General features: G+C 35.9%; 2 long non-coding RNA genes across 3 annotated transcripts in view; one reads left to right on the top strand and one right to left on the bottom strand.

Annotated features, from left to right (window-relative positions):
* Positions 1–3,303: 3,303 nt before the first annotated feature.
* LOC117196523 (uncharacterized) lies at positions 3,304–8,387 on the bottom strand. Its single transcript, XR_007470561.1, has 3 exons — positions 8,353–8,387; positions 5,307–5,376; positions 3,304–4,539 (listed from the first exon to the last, which is right to left on the bottom strand). It is a non-coding gene; the product is annotated as an uncharacterized LOC117196523 (long non-coding RNA).
* Positions 5,992–26,288, top strand: part of LOC117196522 (uncharacterized) — a 56,202-nt gene continuing 35,905 nt past the window's right edge. The window contains exons 1-2 of one of the 2 annotated variants that reach the window (XR_007470556.1): positions 5,992–10,961; positions 12,795–12,829. This is a non-coding gene — a long non-coding RNA (uncharacterized LOC117196522). Of the gene's footprint in view, positions 12,497–12,794; positions 12,830–26,288 lie in introns of both variants that reach the window. The other variant, XR_004476752.2, reaches the window with a different exon arrangement.

Genomic DNA, 26,288 nt, shown 5'->3' with positions numbered 1-26,288 from the left:
CACTTAATAACTGGGGTGACCATTTGCATTAGCTAACTGAGTTTATCCAAAGGAAAAATAAACCTCTTATGTCTTTATGGCAGGAGGAAGTTTTACAAGTTGGCATGAGGCTTCCACCAAAGTTAGGCTTCCCCCTCCCACAGAAACTGGGAGACAGGACCCTGTCTTCCTTGACGATCACATTTCAAAGAGATTGCTCCTAGGCCCTTGAGCAAGCTGATGAGAGACATTTAGCTTTAAAAATGATTTACATACATTCCAAAGAGACAGAGAAAGAACTTACAAGTTTTCAAGTGTAAATACTCTCAGAAAAAAGGTAGAGCACAGGCAGGGAGAGTCTCTTCCCTTATTTTCCACAGGGAGAATCAAGCCTCTTAATACTTTTAATTTGCATTTGCCCTTAATTTGCATTTGCCCTTACTATCAACTCTGGGTAAACATTTGCTTATGTGTACAAAGGAGAATATGGAGGAGCTTGTTCACTGCAGCATTGATTGGATAGACATGCAAAAACGTTAATCTGAATGTTTATCTGTAGTGGAAAAATGAAATGGACGATTGAATATCCATTCTAGGAGATACTGTGCAGCAGTATAGCAACAGTTATATAAAAATATGTATTAAGAATTTAAAGACTTTGTACAGCTAAATACCAAGTTCCTGATTATAATTGCCTCAGGGAAAAGCTAGACCTGTGGATATTGGTCAAGGCTGACTTGAGCTGTTTAGATAATGTTTACAGTTTTACGGTACAGTTCATTTTACATTGGTCAGTATGTTCCCTACACTACCACTGAAATGAAGAGGAACATTTCCATTTAAAACGTAATACTTAAAAAAATAAAAACTGCTTTGAATGATCTTTAATGTTCACTACATTTAATAACATCACTTATAATTTGGCTCTTCTTGGATCTTGCGTATATTAGTTTACTTGCTAAGTCAGTTAACTTTCCTAAGATTAATAGCTGGACTTATTCAGCTCAGAGTTTAAAATGTACATCTCCATTCGCATGGGGTGAATTTTTGCTGCTCACTCTTGCCAGTCTTCAAGAATAAACAATTGTGCAATTTAAAGAACAGGATTTATCCACATGTGAAATCATATGAACTACCCATTTCTTTTCCAAAACTGGATTTTGTTTTGAAATTTGAGTATAGAAAACCACTATTCTTTTTATTTCTGATTCTCCAAGTTTTGTGTGTATGGTGGGATGAGGAGGTAGGAATGTAGATGATATAGGTTAGAGTTACATATAAAATACTGCTAGAGGGCTTCCCTGGTGGCGCAGTGGTTGAGAGTCCGCCTGCCGATGCAGGGGACACGGGTTCGTGCCCGGCCCGGGAAGATCCCACATGCCGTGGAGCGGCTAGGCCCGTGAGCCATGGCCGCTGAGCCTGCGCATCCGGAGCCTGTGCTCCGCAACGGGAGAGGCCACAACAGTGAGAGGCCCGTGTACTGCAAAAAAAAAAAAAAATACTGCTAGAACTACATACATATTAGTAAATCAATCTATTGCCTCTGAAAAGTCATCTGAATACCATCTGGCATTGTCCTACTAGTCCATTAGCATTTCCCAAATCAAACTAATTATCTTTCAATCTTCTTCCCACTGCCAAACCTGCTCTAGAGGTTGAAGTGTTTATATATTACGAATTTTATGTTCACTCTAAGTTAACATGTGATGCTGTCTTTTAGTAGTATGATTATTTTGTTGATCTTTGTGAACCATGCTAAATTTATACCTGCCATTTCCCTCCCTTTAAGAAAACTTTGCTTTTGAGTATTTAGTATAGCTTTAGTCATACTGTTAAATTGTGATTTGAGAGCCTACAGAACTTTAAAGAAATACAGTAATTGCTTTAAGTGAAGTCATAATAACATGGGTTGAACCTGGCTTCAATTTCAATTCAATGAAATGCTTTGCTGTCTGTGGTTTAGAGATGAAATTCTGAGGATTTCTTTTATTCATTACAAACTGAGATACTCTCCAAATTTTTTTCTCTTATGGAAATTTAGTACTGTAAAGTACTGTAGTACTTTCGAGCCAGTTTGCCTCAGAATGATTATAATAGCTGGGAGTAGAATCTAATTTTTGTAGTATAACACCTTTAAAAATTGAATATATACTCTAGGTATTTTTTGTTGTACTACTTGAGCATATTTCTATTCAATTCTGTTTAACAAGGTGATTAATGATAAATTCATTGCCTGTTGCAATTGATGTGTAATATGTATAATAATTGTCTCTTCAAAGAAAGGAATTATGATTAAAATAGGAACTGATGACAGGATAGATAAATGAGCCCTTCCTTAAATACATATAAAGCTAAGCATATTATATTCTAAAATAATGGTCACTGTTAACCAAAAATCAACTTATATTCAAAAATTTAAAGACCCATCTCAGTAAAAAATGAAGACTGATTGGTAAATCAATGTTAAGTTTAAAATATTATGTTCCTATGATTTTACTTTATATATTATAATATTTCAATGTTTTGTCACCATACACTTTAATTTACCTATAAAGGGAACATGAAATGAACACTTCACTCTGTAGCAGACTTTCACATGACTCAATGAAGGACCCCAAAGAAGAATTTACTTCCTGTAAATTTTAAGATAGTTCTAGGATGAACCAACCTAAGCTGAATCAAGAGTATATGAAACCCACTCCTGTACCCAGCTCTTTAACTCATTGTTATTTAAGACTATCCTGAATTGTGGGTGCCAGACAGAATCTGATGTGATAACTAAGACTTTACTCAAATCAATGGTCATGCGCAGGCATGTGCTACCATTGGAATGTCAGCACCAAAATCCTTACTTACAGTTCAAAGGAGACAACTAAAAGTTTTCTGCTCTCTTTAATTCCCCATGTAATATATTAAATCAACAGGTAAAGAAGGGGAGCGATATTTATTTTCTTCTTAAGGATCTGGACAAGCTTCCAAATGGCTACTTCAAGTAGTGATATTTTTGGAACTGCATATTATGAAAGAGTTTGTCTTTTAACCTTTACTAAATGACATATTTGTAAGTACATTTTTGAAGCCTTCTTGTTCCTTTAAAACCAAGGTTAATGGTGAACTTGAAAGAGAAAATGAAATAGGTCTGTCACATGGAATTACCTACGAGCTTCTGCACCCACTCAGTCTGCTTATATAGAGAAGAAATTTAGCCAAATCCTGCTAGGTCCTTAAATGTAATTTTTCTTTCTGTTCCCAGGCCCCATGTTTTAAATAAAATATCCAATATGCCATAGTTTGTTAACTCTGTTCTAACATTAGTTTTATAAGTCACTTTAAAAAGTTGTAGTTCATTATTTCTAAAGCAGCATTAGTTTACAGGAAATTAATGTTAACTCTTTAAAGAATAAGTCTGAAATAAAAATGAGGCATTATACGTTGAATTCAAAATCATTGTCCTATTTAATAACCATGATCGCTTGCTTCTGAAAAAGCATTTTGATGTATACCAAGATAATTTGGCATTTTTAAGAAAAATCACATTGTTAACTATGTCAGAACTTTATAACCAGATCAGAATTTATACAAAGATATCAGAAAAAAAAAAAAAGGAAGGAAACAGCAGTGAAAATTTTACCAAGGAACAGCTATATAACCAACCATATTTCCAAGATTTATTTTTTAAACCAGAGATGCATCAGAATTAGGAACTTAGGGCAGATGCACCCTGTTATTAATTGAATTAGGTCCCCCACAAAAGAAATGTTGAAGTCCTAACCCCCAGCACCTCAGAATGTGACCTTATTTGGAAATAGTATGGTTACAGATGTAATTAGTTCAGATGAGGTGCTGGCATAGGGTGGCCTCCCAATACGATATAACTGGTATCCTCATAAGAAGATGGCCACATAAAGACATAGACAGGGAGAATGCCATGTGAAGACAGAGGATTGGAGTTCCTTGACAGCTACAAGTAAAGGAACACCACAGATTGCCAGCAAACCACCAGAAACTAGAAAGAATCAGGGAAGGATTCTTCTACAGGTTTTGGAGGGAGCATGGCACTGCTGAAACTTTGATTTTGGACTTCCAGCCTCCAGAACTATAGACAATAAATTTCTGTTGTTTAAAGCTACCCAACTTGGGATACTTTGTTACAGTAGCCCTAGGAAATGAATACACACTCCAATACCACATCTACTTACATTATTGGTCAGAGAAAGCTCAGAATATTTTTTGAACCCAAGAACGTTGCTGTTAGTAGCAGAAGGGCTTCTCAGTTGCAGACTTCTGATCATTGTAGGGTTGTTTAATCTACTACTTAGTATTCATAACAATAAGTTATTCTTTAAGAGCTTCATTTAAGTTTTATTTGTTTGATTCCATTTAGAACAAGCTTCCTTCAAGAAAAAGTTCATTTTGAGAAATCTTCAAATCTTCTTAAGATAAAATTAAAAAAAAAAGATGTTAATTTTGCTCCATGTAGAATTGAGATGACAAAAACTCCAAAATCATGTACAATGACATCTTTGATAGATAATCTTGAAGCCAGATATAATAAAGAATCTAAATAATAATAAGAAAAATAAGTCTTAGAGAAAAACCAAGTGTTCAAAACATGTTTTTTCCATTAATCAAATTTCAAAACAAAAGACTTGGCTAGAATGTTGTAATGAGGCAATTTTCTAGTTTTGAGTGTGTAGAAACTAAGAATTTAAATAACAATGTCATTGAAAAGAGTGCTGTGGTCTTCCAACCATTTTCAATAATTGAAGAGGAGAATTTTTTAGATTTTCACAAATTATGAATTGTAGTAAAAATTCCTTTTAGAAGACATTAGTGTAAAAGCTTTTTTTCCTGAATTACATTCTGGTGTGCAAAAAACAAAATTTTTTTTAATGTTAGTGGTATTAAGTGTTCTCCTGAATCTTATTCTGAAAGTATCTTATTTCATGATATAGCGTCAATGAAATATCATCACCACCATAAGTCAAGTCTTCAAGTCCAGAAATTGTGGGGGAAATAAATGCATATTTTAGTTTTTGTTTGAAAGGAAAAAAAGCAACATCACCATCATCGGTAACCTATACTGGAAGAGCAGACCAAAAAAGAAAAAAGAAAGTTCAGTTTGTTTAGTTGAAGTGAACATCAATTTTGTATGATGGATTACATATAGTAGAGTAGACAGGAACTATCTAGCTGCTGGTGATACTGACAAACTATTTCTCTACATTATAATGTTAAACTTCTAAAATTTGATTACTAAAACATTTTTAATAATAAAATTGTGACCATTAAATTTTTGATGCAATTTTATATTTAATTCTACATACCAACATTTCCTTCTGTGATGATAAAGACTTGGGTTATTCAATATTCTGCTGAAGTAAGTATACTGTATACCTTGAAATTTTTTTAAAAAATGATATTAGCATGAGAATAGCCAGATAGATCACAGGGTTAGAAAGTCCAAAACTGGGTCTAAAAGCATTTGGAAATGTAGTATATGAAGGGATGTTATTTCATATCAGCAAAGATAATTTGATTATTGATAAAATGTGTTGAGATAACTGAGTGGTCATTTAGGGGAAAATGTTGGCTCCCTAGCTCTAATTTTTTATCCAAATTAATTTCAGATAGATTAATAATTTAAATGAAAAAAATTACTAAGATAAAACATGAGATTTTTTTAAAGTCTTGAAATTGGGGAAGTCTTTTTAAGTATGACTCAAAATCTGATACTTTCAACCACACAAAAATAAATAAATACATTGCCAAAACTCATCATAAATAAACTCAAAAGATGATCCTGGAAAAGTATTTTATGTTATAGTTAAACTCCTATTATCCTTGATTTTTTTTTTTTTTTAACATCTTTATTGGGGTATAATTGCTTTACAATGGTGTGTTAGTTTCTGCTTTATAACAAAGTGAATCAGTCATACATAAACATATGTTCCATATGTCTTCCCTGTTGCGTCTCCCTCCCTCCCACCCTCCCCATCCCACCCCTATCCTTGATTTTTAAAGAACTCCTCCTACAAGTCAAAAAGACCAGAAAAGGAGCAATGAATAAGCAGAAACAACTAATTGAAGAGGGAATACAAATGACCATTAAACAGATGAAACAATGCTGAAACACACTCACAAAGATGCAAATCCAAAACTACACTAAGATACCATTTTTCATCTATTAGATTGGCCAAAGAAATATTTACTAAAATTACTAGGGTGTGACAAAACAGCATCTCATATTGCTGAAGAGAATGAAAGGTGGCAAAATGTATATAAAGGACAAATGGACAATACCTATCAAAATTACAAATGCCATTTTACGTTGAATTTCCCATAGCCATTTATCCTACAGATATTCTTGGAAATTTGTAAATTTAGTTCATGTTGCAAGGATATTCATTACAGCAATGTTAATAAAAGCAAAAAACTGGAAATCGTGGATTAGAAAAAGAATGCTGTGGTGGTATTACTTTCACAATCAGATAAAAACATTGACATACAAAAGGTATGAATCCTTTATATGGGAACATAACAATTTCATAAGTTATTCAAAAGTACTTTGAAAATTAAGTGCTAAAGCAACTCCAGTCTATTCTGAATGGTAGAAATAAAACCTTTCTTAGGCACTTTACATCCTTGATTTAGCAGTGAGGGATCAGTTATTGTCGTGGTGGTTGTTATGTGCCAGCTCTTAACTCTGGCTCTTAAGGCTCTGTGGAAGCAGAAGATAAAAGCTAAGGTAGAGTTTTAAACTTCGTGGTTTAGTATTGAAGGCAAACCTCTTGGCAAAGACTGGGCTATTTTGTGGCTCCAGGACTTTAAGGAAATCTCTGTCCAGTCATTAGCTAACTACTAACCTAATGGAATAGATATTTCAGCGGTCACACATGACAAAAGATACATACTTTCCAAAATTAGTTCAGAAAAATCATTAAACAACAACGACAATAATCAGCAACATCAACAAACCTAGCTGGGGGACTGGAAGGGAGAGAAATTGATTTCCAGAGTTTCCCCATTATAAGATTCACAGTGCTCAGTTTTCAACGAAAAAATTACAATGCATGCAAAGAAACAAAAAAAGTATCTCGGAGAAAACTCAGACATTGGACTATCTAAACAAAACCTCTAAATTAGCTATTGTAAACATGTTCAAAGAGCTGAAGGAAACCATGAATAAAGAACTAAAGGAAAGGATGAGACTGATGGCTCATGAAATAGAGAATATAAATAAAGAAGTTACAAAAAGGAACCAAATAGAAATTCTGGAATTGAAAAGTACAATAAGTGATATGAAAAATTCATTAGAAGGTCTCAACAGCAGGTCAGATTTGAGCAAGCAGAAGAAAGAATCAGTGAACTTCACAATTGAAATTACCAAGTCCCAGAAAAAGAAAGAAAAAAGAATGAAGAAAAGTGAACAGAACCTCAGAGACCTGTGGAACATCATAAAATGTACTGACAATATAAGAGAGGTCCCAGAAGGAGACTAGACAGAAAAGGGCAAAAAAGAATATTTGAAGAAATAATGGTCCAAACTTCCCAAATTTGTTGACAAACATTTATCTGTAGAGCTCAATGAACTCTAAGTAGAATAAACTCAAACTCCATACCTAGACACATCATAATCAAACTGTCCAAAGCCAAAAACAAAGAGAATCTTGAAAGCAGCAAGAGAGAAATGATACATCATGTGTAAGAGATGCTCAATAAGATAAACAGTGGTTTCTTATTAGAAACTATGGAGACCAGAAGGCAATGGGATGACATGTTCAAACTTTCAACTAAGAAATCTATATCTGACCAAACTATCCTTTGAAAATGAAGGTGACATTAACACTTTCCCAGATCAACAAAAACTATGAGAGTTTGTCACTAGCAGACCTCTCCCAGAACAACTGCTAAAGTTACGTTTGTTGGAGTCATTCAGGCTGAAATAAAAAGACATTACACAGTAATTCAAATCCACATGAAGAAATAAAGAACACCGATAGAGATAACTAACTACCTAGGTAAATATAAAAGACAGTATAAATGTGTTTTTGTTTGTAATTCATTTTTTCTACCTGACTTAAAAGACAATTGCATAAATCAATAATTATAAATCTGTGATAACAGGCACACAATGGATAAAGATGTGATTTCTGATAACAGCATGAAGGTGGAGGATGGAGATACACAGGAACAATGTTTTTATATATTATTGAAATTAAGTTGACATTGTTCTAAACTAAAGGAGAAATACAAAATCTTACTACAAGAGACTGATTTAGTAATCAAACAAATGCCAAAAAAGAAAAGTGTAGGACCAGAGGGCTTTACTGATAAATTCTACCAAGTACATAAAGAAGAATTAATGCCTACCTTTCACTAACTCTTTCAAAAAACAGAAAGAGGGGACTTCCCTGGCGGTCCAGTGTTTAGACCTGTCGGTCCAGGGTTAAGACTCTGCGCTCCCAATGCAGGGCGCTCGGGTTCAATTCCTGGTCAGGGAACTAAGATCCTTCATGATGCACAGTACAGCCAAAAAAAAAAAAAAAAGCATACACGTCTCAGCCAATAAATAAATAAATAAAACATCATGATATTAAAAAAAAAAAAAAAACAGAGAAAGACGGAACACTTCCTAACTCATTCTATGAGACCAGTATTACCCCAATGCCAATGGCAGGAAAAAGCATCACAGGAAGTGAAAACTACAGACCAATCTCCCTTGTGAGTATAGATGCAAAAATCTTCAAAAAATTCTAGCAAACTAATTCCAGCAGCATTAAAAATAATTATATACCATTACAAGTGGAATTTTTCTCAGGAATGCAAGATTGGTCCAACCTGCAAAAATAATCAAAGTAACATCATATTAATAGAATAAAGGAAAGAAAACACATGACCATTTCAATATATGCAGAAAAAGCATATGACAAAATCCAATACTATTTCTTGATGAAAACACACAACAAACTAGGAATAGAAGGGAACTTTCTCAAAATGATAAAAGCCAACTATTGAAAACCCACAGCAAACATCATGATTAATGATGAAAAACTAAAAGCTTTCAGGAACAAGATAAGTATGTCTGCTTTTGCCACTTCATTCAACATTGTACTGGAGGTTCTAGCCAGGGAAATTAGTCAAAAAAAAAAAAAAAAGAATTAAAAGACATCTAGATTGGAAAGTAAGAGATAAAATTATCTCTATTTGGAGAAAACATGATATTATATACAGAAAACCCTAAAGAATTCACTAAAACAATAGTAGCTTTAGTTTTAAATAAACTAGCTCTGCAAAGTGTCAGTGTTCAAGATCAGTGTACAATATACAAAAATTAGTTATATTTCTATACCACAGCAATGAGCAATCTGAAAATGAAATTAACAAAGCAGTTCCCTTCACAATACATCAAAAAGAATAAAATACTTAGGAATAAATTTAATCAAGGAAATATAAGATTTGTACACTAAAAACCACAAAATATTATTTTAAAAAATGAAAGATCTAAATAAATAGAAAGACATCCTGTGTTCATGGACTGAAAGACTTAATATTGTTAAAATGACAGTAACCCCCCAAAATTATCTACGGATTAAATGCAAGCCCTGTGAAATGTCCAATTGCCTTTTTTGCAGAAAAGGATAAGCTGATCCTAAAATTCATATGGAAGTGCAAGAGACATCTGATCCTAAAATTCATATGGAAATGCAAAAGACATCAAATAGCCAAAACAATCTTGAAGGAGAAAAAAGTGGGAGGGCTTACACCTTCTGATTTCAAAACTCACTCCACAGCTACAGCAATCAAGACAGTCATAGGGTCAGTACAGAGTCATAGAGTAGGTGCTGTGTCATATAATAAGTTCCTCTACACTACACACATAACAGTTCGGTGGACTTTTTAAAATTGAATTTCCCAATAAGAGGTAAATGTTAATGAAAGGGAAGACACTAAATCTTTAATTTAGATTTATCATTTATAACTTTGTTTATTGAGTTTGCTCATACATGAACATACCTGCTCTGACACTTGAACTGCTCATCTTTGTGAAAAAGAAAAGGAAATTATGTTTGTGCAATTTGCAGAGCTCAGTATTAAGCTGCAAGTATGACATTGTAGCTTCTCTCTGTTGCTATGGGCAAGTTACTTGAATGACTTCAACAGATTCTTAAACTGAACAGAAATTGCTTCCCACTCAGTTATAATTTTACCATGCAGAGGCTAGAAATCGGGAATAAATAATGAAGGAGGTCATCCAGGTTCACATTTAATGCTCTGTGTGGGATGTAGCTGTTGGAGAGGGGAAACATAGCCTAGTGGTAGAGAGATCTTTCTTTACGATCTGAAAGAAATTCTGGCAGCTCTGACTTTACTTTCATGAAAGTAAATGGGAAAGGAAAACCTGTATGAAGGAACAAATATGGTTGCTAAAATTGTGCTTTTAAGGTTGTACCTTACAGAAAGAAGTAAACAATCTCCAATTTTAAAAAAAGCATAGAATGTGGACTATAGGTTGATTAGGAATGTGGCATTATTTGCCATATAACATTATTGAGATAAAGATTGAAGAAATGGAAGGCATAAGAAATGTTCTTCCTCAAAACACCGTTTATGTAATCCATAGCTTGATTTATTGACAAGAGGTTTGGTGGATTAAAGATGGCCACCATTTCTTTGTAATGCTTTCCTTTGAGAAGTAGAGTTTATTTTCCCTCATCCTGAATCTAGTCTCATCCTGTGACTGCTTAAGTAATAGATAATGGCAGAAGTGACACTGTGCCAGTTCTAGGCTTAGCCTTTTAGAGCACTGACTGGCAGATTTTGCTTCTGTCCTCTGGGAACACTCACTCTTCAAACTCTGCCTTCTAGAGCCCAGCTGCCATCGGTGAAAAGCCCAAGCCACCTGAGGGTCCATGTGAGGTGCTGCGGTCAACATGCCCAGCTGAGCTCCCAGCCTTCAGCCAGCATCAACCAACAGCCATGTGAGTGCGTCATCTTAGATGTTCCAGCCCAATAGAGCCACCCAGTAGCTGTGGCCCCAATGGTGACAGCTCTGGCCTAGAACTACCTGGGCGATCCCAATTAACATGCAGAACGGTGAGGAGTAATCAAATGGTTGTTTTAAGCTGTGAAATTTTGGCTGGTTTGTTATGTAGCCAAACATCAAAACAATCATCTTGCATAATGATGTGTGTTAAAAGTTAGGTGTCACAGATGGCAGAATGAACAGAAAATTAGTAAATTTGACCTGTATCAACGATTATGTCTACAATCTCTCCTCAGAACTTCTCCAGGGGAGTTTTAGCAACTCAAAAGACTGCTTTCAGACCTGATCCCTTTTCTAGAACTAAATTTACATCCCACTGGGTTCTAGGCAAAAAGTGTGTGAAAAATCTGTAAGTACCTATAATTTATTGAAAGTGCTATCTTTTCTTTAAACTTCAAGCATGGAGACAAAGCTTTTACTTAGAATGTCCTTAGTAAGAGTGTTCGTTTGTTTGTTTTGAATAAGATGAAAACATAAGAATGTTCAAAAGTTTTTACATTGAACTTTTATGATGTCACTGATATATTTTTAAAATTAGATTAAAACAAAACAAAACAAAAGAAAACCACCCCAAAAGACAATAAACCCAGCATCCCTAAAAGAAAAATTTAGGTTCGGTACACTATGAATAGAAATTCCTATATGTTGAATTAATTTTTGAATTTGGTTTCTGAGTCTTTTGTAAATAATAGGTCAGAATGAATTAGTGGAATAAAATCGCATTGGTGATTTCCTTTTAGATTAATGGATTTTACCTCAGATCCCAGTGTTGAGTTAAATGTAAACATGTGTTTCTGCGGATTGACAGCACACATTTTTCAATACATACAGTCCACTGAGAAACACAGTGCTCTCAGAGTTCAACCTGTCTTCTGGGAATGGTTTTGAGGAAACACCTAATTTTGAGCAAGTTACCAACGCACTCTCCCCTCAATATCTGAATCAGTAAAAAAAAAAAAAAAAAAAAGAATGATAACCATCCCTGCCCAATTTATCTGGAAGGACTGTTCTTCAAAATCAAGTGATAATATATGATGAACATACTTAAGGAGAAGGCTTTTTTTTAAACTAAAATCATTTTGTTGTTGTTCTTGATCATTTTGCTTCCAGTAATTTCATATTTTTTCTTTCAATTCTGGAAACTATTTTAATACACTTTTCTGAGGTCCAAAGCTGTTCATGTTTTAGATTGTGGTGTTTTTGCCTGCTTTGCTTATATGGGTCTCTGAAGTTAACTGATATTTAACTGGAACATAAACTGTGGCAGAAATATTGGGGAGAGAAGAGAAAAACAATCATATTTAGAGAAAATAAAAACTAAGGTGACAAATTCAAGCATTCAAACTTCTAACAAAATCTCCTTTCTTTCTATCTCATTTCAACCCACCGAGGACCTGTACACACCTTTACTCCGCTGTCTCCGTTTCCTTGTATGTTTCTCTGGGAACTTTACACATAGGGGATTCCATGGTAAATACTGTTGTATCTTGCTTCATTCACTAAACCTAAAGTTTTTATTATTAATTTATTATTATTATATAATTATTATATAATAATTATATATTTATTTATCTATTTATCTATTTATTTATATATTTGTCGTTCATTCCTTTTTACTCCTGAATGGCATTACCGAATACATCACATTTCGTTTATTCTCCTGTTGATGGACATTTAGCTTATTTCCAATTTTTGCTGTCATGAGTAGAGCTGCTATGAACTTTCTTGTAAAAATCTTTGTGTGACTATGTGTTTTCATTTCTCTTAGGTAAACATCTAAGACTGGAATTTCTGGATATCCCGGTAGGTGTGTGTTTAACTTCATAAGGAACTGCCAAACAGTTTTCCAGAGTCATTTCCCATCATTAGTGACTAAGAGTTGGAGTTGCTTGGCATCGTCTCAACATTTAATATTTGTACTGAGTAGTTTTTGCTTCATAACAAATCTCTACATAACTCATAAAATAACACCAATCTGAGCCAACTCACTGGAACTTGACGGCTTAGGACAGCCTCACTTGTGTGTTTGGTGATTACCTCATCATCAGCTGGGATGACAGGCATGACTTGGCTTTGTGTGTTTCAGAGGCTAGCCAGAACTCATCCACATGGCTTGCTGGTTAAAGTCAGCAGATTAAAGCAAGCTCCATTCCACTTCCACTTTCTGATCCTCTGCTTGGTTCATGTTTGTTAATGTCCTAGTAGCCAAAGACAGTCATGTGGCCAAGAACACATTTAAGGCATGGGGAAATGGATTCCACCTTTAATAGAAAGAACTGAAAAATCACATTGGAAAGGAGTACTACTGCAGGGATGGGAAGTATTTGAGGCCTTTTAGCAATCTACCTTTTAGCAGTCTTTGATCACAAAGAATTTATAGTCTTTTCACATGAAAAAATATAATCCTGTCATTCCAGAACCCCCAAAGTTTCATTTCAATGATGGCATCAGTCTCAGAATCAAGAATATAGTTATCTAAATCAGATCCAAATGCAGATGAGGTTCCAAGAACTATAGTCATCAAGCGTTCGTCTGGGAAACAGAGCTAGCATGAGTGTTAGTGGAATAAGGGATTCATTGTAGGAATTAGATCTTACACAAAAGTGAAAATATGGAGTAAATGGAAGGGTTGGGATCAGAAAAAGAGTCATTCATGAGTCTACCTAGAGTACTGGTGCAGGTAGACAAGTTAGAGCTTGCAGGGAAGTCTGAGAAACTAAACATCCACTGCAGTAGGACCAAGAAAAGGAAGTTCATGGCAAGCTCTATGGGAACTTGTTGTCTTCGTGTAGCTACCAATTTTGTGGGTCCAGAGCCAAGCATGGTAGACCTGGGGTTGCTGTTGATCACCCTGGAAGTTGAGTTGGACAACCTTGTAAAATGAGGTCATGCCATAACTCAGTGAATACATCTGCACCAGTCTGGCACTAAATCTGACACCAGCAAACTTTTGAGAGTAATATCTACTGCTTTATTTATATAAATTATACAAAAGTTTCTCTTTGGGCCAAATCTAAAACAGAAAAGGAAATTCTAGGAAATATAGTCTTCAGCTTAACCAGGTTGACATAGAAAAATACAGTATACTGTTATTAGTTTTATTTTTTTTATTTTAGCATTGTACTAGGTATGTGTATACTCATATCTCATTGGGTTTCAATTTACACAACCCTAATGACTGTGCTTATTGGCCATTAATATTCCTTATTTTGTGGTTGTCTATGTTTTGTGCGAATTTTTATTAAGTTTTTTGTCTTTTTATTATTGAATTTTAGCAAATCTTTATATAGTCTAAATACAAATCCTTTGTTGTATAAATACATTGCAATGCTTTTATCCCATCGAGGTTTGCCTTCTAATTTTCTTAGTAACGACTATTTTTGAAAAGAAGTTTTTACTTTTAAGGAAGTTCAGTTTATTAAACTTATTACGTTTAATGATTTCTGTGTTCTAAGAACTCATTGAACACCTGAAGTTTGCAAAGATATTATCCAGTATTTTCTTTAAGGAGACTTTTAGATTGAATTTTTATGTTTAGATCTATATCCCATCTTGAGTTAATTTCTGTATATGGAGTGAGGTATTGGTCAAGCTTCTTTTTTTTTTTCATGTAGACAGCCAGTTCTTCTGGTACTATATATTGAAAACCATATATAATTTCTTTGTCCACATTAAATTTCATTGGTGCCTTTATAAAAATAAAATTACCACACTTCATTGTGTATCTATTTCTGGACTTCCTGTTTTTACTAATCCATTCTTCTATTCCATATCAATAATTATTATGACTTTATAGTAATTCTTAAAATAATACAAATCTTGCAAATTTTTTCTATTTAAATATTTTAAAAAATTATTCTGGGTCGTTGGCAATTCTTTATAAATAGTACCAGACTGTCAATTTATGCCAAAAAATAACCTGCTTGAATTTTGGTTGGAAATGTGTTGAATCTATAGAATTGGGGGGAAATTGACATTTTTACAATATTGAGTCTTCTAATATGTGAACATGATGTACTTTTTTTTTTTTTGATTCACATTTAAAAAGAATTTTTATTGGAGTATAATTGCTTTACAATGTTGTGTCATATATAACGAAGTGAATCAGCTCTTTGTATACATATATCCCCTCCCTCTTGGACCTCTCTCCCACATCCCCCATCCCACTCATCTAGGTCATCCCAGAGCACCTCATTTATTTAGTCTTCCTTAATTTTAGCAATAAGATTTTCCGGTAGAAGCCTTATACAGCTTTTCTTATATTTATTACCAAGAATTTTTCTTGCTGGCATGGTAAGTGACATTGTTTTTAAATTCTCACCCCCATCCCAGACTATTGTCAATAGGACAGCCAAATTATTATTATTAAAAATAAAATTAGATGTCACTCTTCATATCATAACCAACAAATGCCTTCTTCTATTAAGCATAACAGACACCACAATCATTTTAATAGCCTAAAAGTTCAGCTTGTCTCACCTCCTACCATTATTCCCGTGTTCCCTCTCCAGCAACCACACTGTTTCTCCACATGCCGCCCTCGTCAGAGGCTTCATTGTTGCTTCCTTTGTCTGCGGCAGCCAACCCCAAATATATGCATGGCCTCTTCCTTCACTGTCTTCAGGCCTCTCCTCACATGTCACCATGTCTTCTGACTCCTGACCACTTTATGTGGAATAAACCTGACTCAGCCCCTCAGCACCACCCCATCCAACTTACCTGGGCAGCCTTACATTTTCATTTGTCCAAGCTGGATGCCCCAGCTTATGCCTGCTGACCTGACTTCCCATCTAGTTTTCAACTCCTTTTATTCTAAAAAGTGTCCCAATTTGAAAAATAAATTACTTATCACCCTATCCTTATCTTCATTCACTTTTCTTCATAGCACTTATCAATTATGTGCCATATTGTACATTTGCATGTTTGTTTTCTAGCTCCCCCAAAGGGACTGTAAATTCCATGTGATAGAGTCTTTATTTTTATTGTTGACTGTTTTATCACCAACACGTAGAATATCACCCAACTTAATTTGCTGTGTTAAGTAAATGATTAATAAGTATACTAGCTGAATGACTTTGGGAGCTGTTTGAACTTCCGTTTTTTCCTCTTTCTGTAAAATGAAGTCCTAGATTAAATGAGGCCGTTAAGGCCATTCCAGCTCTAAAATACAGTAATTGCTTGTGAAACCTCATTCCTTTTTGATACAAGTTTCATTTAAGTCAACAGTGTAGAGGAAGAACACTAGAGCAATAATTTTCATAAGCTAGAGTAATCCTCCAAAGCAATAAAAGACATCGTCCTAAAGTAGAATTTCATTTAAGCAGCATGGATTGATTTCAAAATATTTACCTGGGTGACAACTTGCAGGAAGACTCAAGCATAAATCCTTATTAATCATTTTCTGACCTAATTGAGTTTTTCCATACATTCCTGTAATATTTAAAAATATTTTTATGGGATAGGTAAAGTTATTTATGGAATTCATCTTATGATAAAGACCCCCCCTGCAATTTCTATCTCCAGCCCAGACCTGTCACCTGAATTCCAGACTCATTTATCCAAATGCCTGTGAACTCTCTACTTGCATTTCTAATAGGCATCTCGAACTGAACACATTCAAACCTGAACTCCTAATTTTCTCCCTGAACTTTCTGCTCTCAAAGTCTTTCTCACTTCAGTGGATGGCAGTTCTGTCTTTACAATTGCTCAGGCTAAAATCCTTGCTCTCTCCCTTGATTCCTCTTTTATCTTACACTCTATCAGAAGATCCTTTTAGCTATTCCTTCAAATGCACCAAGGATCAGACCGGTTCTCACCCTCCTATACTTTTGCCCTAGTGTAGCCAATACTGCATTTCTCTGAATTACTGCAGTAGCATTTTAAATAGTTTTCCCAGCTTCTGCCCTACTCATCCCTCGATACTCACCCATGTGTATTTTCAATAAAGCACCCTGAAAGATCATTTTAAAGCCTAAACCAGATTATGTCACTTCTCTGCCCCAAATCCTCTAATTGCTTCCACCTGACTCAGAATAAATGCCATGTTCCTAATAGGAGCCAGTAGGATCTGCCACCCTGCTGCCTCTCTGACTTCATCTTCCCTACTTTCCTTCTTGTTCTATTGGTTCTAGTCACAGAGGCAGAGAACACACCACATAACCTCCTACCTCAAAAAATTACTTGCTATTGACCTTGCTTAGAATACGCATCCCCTCAGAGGTCTGCATGGCCTGATGTCTTACACACTTTAGGTCTCTCCTCAAATGTCACATTACCAGAGTGGTCATTCCTGTGCCCTCAATATAATATAGCAACTTCCTCCCTAGTTCACACATTTCCTATTTCTTTTACCCTACTTCCTTTTTTCTGCTTAATCGTTAGCCCCACTTGACATACTGGAACAACATGATATATTTTGTGTCTGTTTGTTTTCTCTCCCCGTCTCCTAGAATGTAAGTTCATGAGGTATACAGCATTGTTTCAGTAAAGCTAACTTACTTTAAATGAGTTATCTTTAAATTAATGCACATTAACCACTTCCCTGGTGGTCCGGTGGTTAAGACTCTGCACTTTCACTGCAGGGAAAGTGGGTTTGATCCCTGGTTAGGGAACGAAGATTCCATATGCCATGCAGCATATGGGATCTTATTATGGGATCATACTTAAATTAAAAAAAAATTTTTTTTAAACTTGTTTATGAAGCTGAGAATATGCACAAATGCAAACAGTGTAAAATGCCCAGTCACACTTGTAAGCATCATCCTCCAATTGAGCAACACACGCTTGAAGTCTAGGGGGACGGCAAGGTTGGATGTCAATCCTTCTGAGCTCTCAGAGGAGAGGAAAGGGGTGGCAGAATCAAAGGTGTTTTGATGCTTTCCCACTTTTTCCAGTGCACTGATCACTTTTGCTGTTTTAGCTCTGCAAACAACCCAGAAAGTGTAGACCTTACATTACCTTCTAGCTGTTTAGAGTTCTCCAGTGCAACATCCTACTCAAGACCTTCCCCACCAAAGTGTTCAGTAATCCTGGAAGTGCTGGTGTCTATGTTAGCACAGAAGAGGATCTGGAACTTCATCTAGTTCAGCCTACAATTTTCTAAGTGAGGAAACTGGAGCTCAGGGAGGTGAAATGACTTATCGGAAAGCACTCAGAAGTGGCCTCAGAGTCCAAGCCTCCAGTTCCCCATTCCTGTTCATCTATACTGCACTGTATTTTATCAGCCTGTTATTCACACTGATTAAATATAGGAAATTACCTAAAAGTTCAACAGTAGGACAATGGTTACGTATATTCATATGATGCCTTACTACACAGCTATTAAAAATCATCATGTAGAAAATCATTAAATGACATGGGAAGTACTGGCAGCATAGCTAAGTGAAAAAAAGTTAAATAACATAAGCTCAATTATATAAAATAGTTGTGTAAATGATGAGAAGGCTCTACACATCAAAAAATTATCAGTGGTTACTTCTGGAAGATGGGACTAGAGATTTTTTAAACTTGTTTTTACACTTTCATAACTCCAAAATCAAAACATTTAAGAGTCCATTTTGAACTTTTCCCCTGCATTTCACTTCCAATGAACTTTAAGGTCTACATTTTTAAGCACTGGAATATATTTATATGTGCTAACTTTTTTTGTATAAATAGCATGTGTAAGATATATGTGAGGTATATATGTGTGGAAAATTTAACAAGCTTCATGGATGTATAGAATTACTAGCAATTAAGTCAAAAGAGAGAATGGCTTGTAACTATCTTAACCAGGTTTATAAGGTAAAGGTTTTGGGGGGAGAATAATATACCTTATTATAATCATGAAGCCTTACTATTTTCTTTTTAATTCTCATGTTTAAAAATTATACTTCATTATTATACAAAATTATTTTCTTACCCTCCAAAATGTTTTTAAAATTATTTAAAGCCCTTATAAATCATCATAACACAAAATTCTGTTAGTCTCTTCTTCGCAACTGCAGCTTTTGCCAAGTCATTTGAGAACTTTTATGTAGACAAATAGTGCTGCTTCTTAGGAGAAGGACCATACTTAGTTTTGTTTTGCTTTGTTTTTGTTTTTCAAAACATATGCATTTCAACCAATCTTGACAACTATCAGTTTATAACCATTGTTCAGATAAGTAAAATGACTTCAGAGTCTAAATAGCTTGCCAAACATCATACCTCTAGCATGTGATGGAGCTAAGTCGGAGCCCAAGTCTACATGTCTATAAACTCATGTAATGCTGTTTATACAGAATATTTTATTTTTATTAAAGTATAGTTGATTTATAATATTACATTAGCTTCAGGTGTACAGCATAGTGATCGCTATTTTTGCAGATTATACTCCATTATAAATTATTGCAAGATAATAGCTATAATTCCCTGTGCTATACAATGTATCCTTGTTGCTTATCTGTTTCATACATAGTAGTTTGTATCTGTTAATCTCATACCTCTAATTTGTCCCTTCTCCCTTCCCTCTCCACTTTGGTAACCACAAGTTTGATTTCTATATCTGTGAGTCTGTTTCTGTTTTGCATATACATTCATTCATATCATTTTTTGGATTCCACATGTAAGTGATATCATACAGTAGTTGTCTTTCTCTGACTTATTTCACTAAGCATAAGTGAAATAAGGTTCATCCTCATTGCTGCAAATGGCAGAATTTCATTGTTTTTCATGGATGAGTTATATATATATATATATATATATGTGTCACATCTTCTTAACCCAGTTGTCTATACAGAATATTTTACATTAATGTGGTGGCATTTCTTCACACAAGTGATCAAATGGGGAAGTTTATCCTAATCTTTCACTCTTCTTAGGCCCCTCAAAATGCCATCTCCCACTCTCCAGAACTTCTTACTGTAGTATGTCACCAGGGGCTGCTCCATGATGCAGATCTGAATCGTCACCCCACCCCCATCACCTCAGCTAGATACTTGTTTCCAATAAAACATCCCCTTGGATAACCTTACTCAGGGCTGCCTTAGTGCTTGATTCACATATTTTCTATAGAATTCATTGCATTGTCTTATAAATATCAGTACTAGTTTTTGTTTGCCCCACAAGATTATGAGCTCTTCAGGGGCAGAAACCAAATCTTATTCATCTATTTAGAAATCCCCAGTGCAGAAAATGAAACCTCCAGGTAAACTAAACCTCCAAATAAACACAATTAGTTTCAAGTTACAAAAGAGACAAATCATTATTACCCAAAGTGTATGATCCAGCATAAGACAAGGAAAAATTCACAATGTCTTGTGCTGATAAGAAACATAGCAAATAAAAGAATAAATATATCCCATTAGGAGCAAAAACAAAATTAAATCAACTGAAATCATCCTAGATATGACATAGATGATAAATTTAATAGATAACATCATTAAAACAGTTGTTATAACTATATTTAATATTCTTAAGGTGGCAATAGCCATCCAGTTTCTCAGTCTTTCTAATTACTCTTTCCTGACCCTCCCATAGGCCTGAGATACATCTGTTTGTGCATTCTCTTCTGCTAATATCCTGTCCTAGTTTACCACGGGTCAGTGTTGAGCAGTTGCACTTCAGTTCCACATCAGGGCTGCCAGTGTGCTCCACCTCTCGCCAGCAAGGGGCTTCTCAATACCTGTTGGTCAGCCGTGAAGTTCCCTTTCAAGGTCTTCCTTTAAACCGTGATTTTAATCAATTTTGTTATGATGTCCCTGGGTGTAGATGTCTCCATGTTTTTTGCGCTTGGTTAGGGTTTATTGAATTTCTGAGATTTATAGCTTTAACAAAATTTGGAAAAATTTCAATCATTATTTTTGCATCTCTTTTCTTCTGGATCTTCTCCTAACCCCCAGGCCTGTCCTCCTTGCCCATTTATTCAGGGACTCCAGCTACATGTGTATTAGTCTATTTAAAGTTGTTCCACAGCTCCCTGATGTCCTGTTCTTTTTTGGTTTTTTCCTCTGTGTTTCACGTTGGATTGTTTCTGTTGCTGTGTCTTCAAATTAACTAATCTGTTCTTCTGCAATGCCTAATCTGCCATTCATCCCATCCAGTGTATCTTTTCGACATAGACATCATATGTGTAGTTTTAGGTGTTCTTAAGAGGAACTTAACATATTTAATCTTTCTTCCAGCTTCTTGAACATATGGCATGCTGTGATAACAGCTATTTTAACGTCCTGTCTGCTAATTCTATCATCCATGTTTTATTCTGAGTCATTTTCAATTGGTTCATTTCTTTTCTCCTTTTAATGGGACATATTTTCCTGCTTCTTTTTTTTATGCTTGGTAAGTTTTATTGGATACCAGTCTTTTTGAATTGTACCTGTTGGATACTAGTTATTTTTGTACTCCTATAAATATTCTTAAATTTGTTCAGGGAAGCTGTTAACCTACTTGGAAACAGTTTGATCACTTCAGGTCCTGCTTTTAAGTTTCGTTAGATGGGAACAATGAGGAGTTTTGTTTAGGGTGAAATTTTCACCACTACGGACGGGGCAAAACTCCATATTCTGTCTCCTGTGAATTCTGAGGTTTTTCCGGTCATGCTGGTGAGAACAGGCCCCATGTGAGCTTATGCCCCTTCTAACCCTTTCACGTGGTTCTTTCCATGGCCTCAGGGCATTACCACCTGTGCTTGTGCAGATCAGTGCTCTGACAAACGCTGAGGGCCTACCCTCTGAGTATCTCCTCTTTGTGCTTCTCTCTCCTGCACATACTCTGCTCTGAGAACTTCAGCCTCCTAGCCCCCCTGGATTCCACTTCCATTTCCCTAAACCGGGGACACCATCAGGCTCTGCCTGGGCTCACTTGCCCTGTGTCAAGCCCTCATAGGAGGCTGAGACAATTATAAAGTCCATCAGTTTTTTTGGTTTGTTTAATTGAAGTATAGTTTATTTACAATATTATATAAATTACAGGTATGCAATATAATGATTCACAATTTTTAAAGTTTATACTCCATTTATAGCTATTATAAAATATTGGCTATAGTCCCTGTGTTGCACAATATATCCATGTAGCTTATTTTATACATAGTAGTTTGTACCTGTTAATCCTCTACCTCTATATGGCCCCTCCCCACTTCCCTCTCCCCACTGGTAACCACTAATTTGTTCTCTATATCTGTGAGTCTGTTTCTTTTTAGTTATATTCACTAATTTGTTGTATATTTTAGATTCCACATATGAGTGATATCAGAGTATCTTTCTTTCTCTGACTGACTTATCTCATGTAGCATAATACACTCCAAGTCGATTCATGTTGCTGCAAATGGCAAAATTTCATCCTTTTTATGGCTGAATAGTATTCCAGACACACACACACACACACACACACACACACACACACACACACACACTAAATATTCTTTATCCATTCATCTGTTGATGGACACTTAGGTTGTTTCCATATCTTGGCAATTGTAAATAATGCTGCTATGAACATTGGAGTGCATGTATCTTTTTGAATTAATGTTTTTGTTTTTTTCAGATATATACCCAGGAGTGGAATTGCTGGGTTATATGGTAGTTCTATTTTTAGTTTTCTGAGAACATTCCATACTGTTTTCCACAGTGGCTGCACCAATTTACATTCCCACCAACAGTGTAGGAGGGTTCCCTTTTCTCCACATCGTCACCAACCCTTGTTATTTCTGTTCTTTTTGATTGTAACCATTCTGACAGGTGTGAGGTGATATCTCATTGTGATTTTTATTTGCATTTCCCTGATGACTAGCAATGTTGAGCATCTTTTCAGGTGCCTGCTGGCCATCTGCATGTCCTCTTTAGAAAATGTCTATTTTATTTTATTTTATTTTATTTATCTTGCCGCATTACATGGCTTGCAGGATCTTAGTTCCCCGACCAGGGATCGAAACTGCACCTTCAGCAGTGAAAGCGTGGAATCCTAACCACTGGACCACCAGGGAATTCCCTATTCATATTTAATTGGGTTGTTTGTTTTTTGATATTGAGTTTTGTGAGCTGTTTATATATTTTGGGTATTAACCCCTTATTGATCATGTCATTTCCAAGTATTTTCTGCCATTCAGTAGGTTGTCTTTTCATTTTGTTGATGGTTTCCTTTGCTGTGCAAAAGCTTTTAAGTTTAATTAGGTCCCATTTGTTTATTTTTGCTTTTATTTCCTTTGCTGTAGAATAAACATCCAAAAAATATTGCTATGATTTATGTCGAAGAGTGTTCTGCCTATGTTTTCCTCTAGAAATTTTATGGTTTCCACTCTTATATTTAGGTCTTTATACATTTTGAGTTTATTTTTGTATATGGTGTTAGAGAATGTCCTAATTTCATTCTTTTACATGTAGCTGTCCAGTTTTCCCAACACCACTTATTGAAGAGACTGTCTTTTCTCCATTGTATATTTTTGCCTCCTTTGTCCGTAAGTGCATGAGTTTATTTCTGAAAAGCTCACCTTTGTTTGTTTTTCATCTCTGGGATCACTGATTTCATTGCCTGAAAGCCAATGTCTTCATATATTTTATTCATTTTATCAGCTATTGTGCGTGAGAAGGTAAATTCACTCCCTGTTGTTTCATTTTGTTTGGAAGCTGAAGGCTTACCAAGTCTCATTTTAGAGTCTGCTTCCTGCAGTCAAACCTGCTATTAACTGTTCTAGGCTAGTTCCCAGGAAACAGACTCTCACACTCTGAGATTTGTGTACACGATGTTTATTAGTGAGTGTTCTCAGTGGTATCTCTAAGAGGCTAAGGCAAGAGGGACTGGGCAGCAGAAGTTAAACTGCAATGCTGTTGTGAAAGAGGTCTCTGCCAATAATGAGGGAGCTCAAAAGGCAAAAGGATCTTTCAGAGTTGTCCCAGTTATATCCCTTTCCTTACATATACACCACTGAGGTGCAGGAAGCTCTCAGGGAGAAGACATAACCTTGTGTTGAGTGAGGAGCTTTCTCTGGTAGGGAAGTGAGTATCTCTGTCCAGGCTGAGTACCACCACATCCAGTGCCTTGGTGACTGCAACCTTGCACAAATGCACATCAGTTTGTGTCCTGATGAAGTGTTTTATTACAGTCAGGCAAACTTGTTTCTTATTTAAACAGCTTATCGAAATGGAAAGTATTTTTCAGCTAGTATCAGGAAAATATCTTTTCCTTATTATCCCACTTTTTATGCATCTCTCTTCAGAATTTCCTTTCAAAGACAATTAAGACTGTAAGTTAAGGTCTGCCCAGCATAACGAGGCTTTCTCTGGCAGGGACAGGGAGGTTTCATATCTGCCGGATCCAAATCCTCGATAACTAGAGGGCTCTGAAGAGACTGAACATTAAGGGACAAAACTGAATCTAAGTTGCAATTTATAATAAATTTTTCTAGGACCGATAGGAAACATTTTTCTGTACTCCTTCTGTTTGAAGGAGGCAATGTAGCATAGAACTTGAGAGCGTACACAGGTAGAAAGTTTCAGTGATGCAAGATGAATAAGCTCTCGAGATCTGCTGTACAACATTGTGCTTACAATTACCAACACTATATTGTGCTCTTAAAAATGTATTAGAAGGGTAGGTCCTGTATTAAGTGTTCTTACCACAATAAATAAAATAAAAATCATAAAATAAAATAAAGTAAGTGTGCACTCTGAAGCCAGATGGCTGACACTTACGTTCTGGCTCTACCCCCTCTGTGCTTTGGACTTTGGGCAAGGTGCTATGCTTTGTAAAGCTCATGTTCCTTCTCTACAAAATGGGCTAATTATAACCCCGGACAGGGTTGCCACCACTGAGGCAGTCAGAAGCAGAATAATGTGGTTATAAAGAGTGTGGATCTGCCACCAGACCACATGGGCCTGAATGCTGCCTGATACTTACTAATTTAATTTAACCTCTGTTTTCTTATTTAAAAAAGAGCGATTGTAATCATAGCACATTCCTAGGGTGTTTATGGGGATTAAGTGAGTTATTACAGAAAAAGCATTTAGTAGTGCCAAGCAGATAGTAAGTGCTCAATAAATGTCAGTTCTGATTACAAGATGTTGAGGAGGTTTGCAAAGGTTGATGTGAATTTGGTGAAGAAAAGTAGAACAGGTCCTGCTTTAAGTGCCCTTACAGTTTAGTAAATGGGAAGGTCCAGGGTCTAAGTAATGATAAAAATAAGGTGGAACATTATCAGAATTTTTAAAAATGAACAAATAAAGCTCTGTGGAAAAAAAAGGAGAAGGATATTAATTTCTAGTGAAAAGTGGCAATTGAAAGACGGAACTTGTAAAGGCAGTTAACCTGAACCATAAGCAGAGCAGGCAGAATTTACGCTTCCTCATTTATTTGGTTAAAAGTAGGCAACTTCATAATTGACCTAACTGCAAAAAGGGGGCTGGGCAGCACCATCCGTGTAATTTCCCGAGGCTGTGGGACCAAGTGTCTAAAGCTGCCCAGAGCTATGGCTTTAAGAATCTGAAACACTGCCCCTCTCCCTGCCCTACCTCCTACTCAACTCCAGTCATCTAGGGCTCCCAAGGTGGGTAGAGAAGTGGTTACCAAAACTCACTTCCCCATGCAGTCCAAAGAGAGAGCCCCTGGCGATTCTGTTTCTGCTGGCATGAGGAAGTAAGTATTTCTCACCACTTCCCTATGGAGGCGGGGTTACTGTTGTCTGAAGTCATAACTCTTCGTCAAAACGTTAAGTACAGACTAAAGAAAGGCTCCACTCTGTGTAGCGCTAATGAAATACAAGCCCTGTTTCTCAGCCTTTGAAAGTGGTTAAACAGCAAGAGAACTTGGACATCCCTAAGCTGAGCGGCAGGGCAGTCATCTGAATTTGCTGTGCTCAGGAGCATCTCCGTAAGATTACAGCCTGGATGTTAGTCTGGAGGATTGCAGAGGCAAAGGCCGTGGAGGCAGGCTACTCTTGCCGTGCCACTGGCCCCGTGTCAGACAAGTCCCTTTACCCCGCTGCACTTCAGTTTTTTTACCTGTGAAATAAGGAAAGTATTAGCTGTCGTTATTTGAGTGCTGATAATGTTCTAGACACAACATTTCAGGTAAGCAGTAGTATTCTTTCCTTTTCGCAAATGAAGAAAATGGAATTCAGAGAGTTTAAATGACTTACCCAGGGTTACTCAATAAGAGTCAGTATTTAATTTTCAGGTCTGTCTCTAAAGCATGTGCTCTAAGGAGCTAGCAGCCCTCCCTAAGCCTGGCATGTCATAGGAACTCAATAAATCACAGCTGTTATTAACATTTCAAAATGACATTGACCATAATTACCACCTGCACATAAGAATAT

The sequence above is a fragment of the Orcinus orca genome, chromosome 12 (assembly GCF_937001465.1).
Source record: "Orcinus orca chromosome 12, mOrcOrc1.1, whole genome shotgun sequence".
In the NCBI taxonomy this organism is placed as follows: domain Eukaryota; kingdom Metazoa; phylum Chordata; class Mammalia; order Artiodactyla; family Delphinidae; genus Orcinus; species Orcinus orca.
The sequence above is the reverse complement of the archived record's forward strand: the minus strand, read 5'-3'. Positions and strand labels throughout refer to the sequence as shown.